This window comes from Sesamum indicum, linkage group LG1, assembly GCF_000512975.1.
Source record: "Sesamum indicum cultivar Zhongzhi No. 13 linkage group LG1, S_indicum_v1.0, whole genome shotgun sequence".
NCBI classification, from domain to species: domain Eukaryota; kingdom Viridiplantae; phylum Streptophyta; class Magnoliopsida; order Lamiales; family Pedaliaceae; genus Sesamum; species Sesamum indicum.
In genome coordinates this window covers 17,620,694-17,623,554 of record NC_026145.1, presented here as the reverse complement: position 1 = coordinate 17,623,554, position 2,861 = coordinate 17,620,694, and positions in this window count along the sequence as shown.

Here is a 2,861-nt window from a genome sequence, read left to right as displayed (position 1 = left end):
TAAGTCGAAACATTAAAAAGGCAAAAAAGACACGGGCGGATAAAGGTGAAACAACAATCTCCATCATTGAATATGTAGGATTTCGAAATAATAAAAAACAATCAAGCACACACAAGGTTTCACATCATATTTATCTATACAAAGACCATTATTCTTAAGATCACCAACTATCTGCTCATACCAAGCTCCTGAAATTTGACACGGAAGCTGTTCATGACTAGAGCTCAACTAAGAGCATCAATTTTGTAACCAATCAAAATTTTAAAATGATATGAGATTTCCAAGGACCAAGCATGATGTCCATGCAAATTAACTCCAGGAGTTTTAGGCAAAATCAGCAAAGTCTGTAACCATTTATGTTATAGTTGACTGAGGTCATAATTTAAGTAGATACGATTTAGTTATGTTTCTCCTTATTCCTTTAGCTTCAAAAGGATGTATTAGCGAAATGCTTTCTTGATTTATTTACCAGGAACCCTGAAAACAAAATAAATATTTACATATTTCCTCTGTTCCCTTACCATTGACAGCACTTAAACCACCATAACAATAATAATATTAACTCGTTGATTTTCATCTTCAAATTCTCTGATGCGTTGTGTGCTTCCGTTGTCAACACAAATTAAGCATGTATTATCTTAATTCAAATTTCAACAAAATATAAGCACGTATTATCAATTCCAGACATAAACCACAGGTCAACTAGGAGATTCAACTCTTAAATCCATTTCCGGAATTTTGTTTCATTTGAAAGCCGTATTCATATTTCATCCCTGAAACAAATCTTCTTCTATGCCCAGTACATATTCCTCCATACGAAAATTCCACTTTTCAGAGGTTTATATTAAGACTGAAACGATGCCCATAAACAGAAAGCAATCAGCAAGCGCAGATGACAAAGATTCCTGAAAATAACATAAAAAGTCCCACCTCAAAAGTCAAACTCTAACAACACAGCAAGAAACACACGTATTCTTCCCCTGTCCAGTCCAAAGATTGAGTCTTTACGCTATAAACCAAAAGCCCACCATTGATATAATACACAAATAACCATAAGACTCATGTCAAGCAACAAAAACACCAACACGGATAAAATCAAAACACACACACAAAAAGAAAGAAAGAGTACCTGATTCCTTGTTTCTTGACAACTTCTGAATCTTGACAGGGAATAATACTTGTTGTTTCTGAGCTTGAGATACACAGATGAAAAGAGCAAATAGTGTTGGTGAAGATGAAGAAGAAAGAGAGATGAAAACGTGGGAGAAGAAACATTCAAGGCTTCAATAATTATGAGGTTGGAATTAGAACTAATAGTAGTGGTAATAAAGAGAGAGAATGCATAACAAATTGAAATAGTAGTTGAAAGATGAAAATGAAAAAGAAGAGGAAAAATCAAGGAAGAAGACGAAGTATAGAGAAATAAAGAAAGATGGTGGAAAAGTCTTTATGATGGAGAGTGCCTGCGTGGGTAGTCTATGATGTCAGTTTGGAAGTTACGTGTGTGTGCGTGTTTTTAAATAAAACGCGGGTATGCCATTTATATATGATATGCAATTATGCATGCTATGCTACATCTCAATATCAACACTCTAAAGTTGTACATAAAAGCAGTTACAAACATTATTAAATTATTAGAAACGTGTTTGCTGATTTTTCCACAACGACATGCCTCTTGGTCTTGGGTTGGGTAATCAAGCTCAAAATTGCTAGACATTACAGCGCATGAATTTTCGTGCCTATTTCTCAACTTAATGTTTAGGATATATAATAACAGCTCCTCTCCAGTACTATTAATGAAATCTTAAAGACCACGTTCATTCCCCAAGTTACATAGCAAACTGCACCTGTATCATAAACCAACCTCTTTCTCAACTCAACAACGCCTTCGTCTCTCTTTATGGTCTACTTCAAATATAATAATAATAATTTGGGGTCAAATCTCAATTAAAGATTAATTAATAAACAATGGTAGAAGAAACCAATGATAAATTTAGTAGATTAGGTGAAAATTAGAATAATCAATCTTAGTTGGTACATCAAGATCACTTAAACTTATTTGAGAAATTGCTTAGGAGTATTGCTACCCGTGAAATAATTTTGTACATTGACTTTGGTCTTTCTTCAAGTGACACTTCTTATTTTCAAACTAAAATACAAGTGTAATGATATCAACCTAAACATAACTATTTTTTTGGTACATAAATCAATCAATTGACAATTAAAAATCATGTACCCTCATAATATCTGACTCCGAGTGTGAGTGTGAGGTGTAAAATGTATCCGACAAAACTTTTGGTTCATCTCAACATTATTTCTCCTCTACCAACCATTTATTTTTACTGAGATCATATATAGAGATCAAATGCACATATCATGGCTGACAAAACGTGCACAATTCGGAAATTGAGGGTGAAAAAATATATCATTATCAACTGAAAATGACTATTACTTAGAATATAATAATGATAGATGTGTTTTCACCCTGATTTGAACACCAACCATTTTGATAACCATCATCAGCACGTTGCTAGCAAATTTCTCCATGGTCCCAGAGGGAGATGCTTGATTCCATGAGGGGTAAAACTAACAAGAAGAAGAAACAATGTTTCTTTTGTTCCCAACTTCATGATGCTTGCTTTGATCTTAATGACCATAATGGCATGTGAGAAGGACAACCACATGATCATGATAAAGAGAATTATACAATTTGACACCAGCAAATCAAAAACCAAATATTTGAACAAAATATCAAAGATAAATCGAAAATCATACCAACAGCAATGTGCTAAAAGATGCTAGATGTAGTTTCCCGATTTATACAAACACGCTAACTGCAGGATTCACTAGGAGTCTCACTC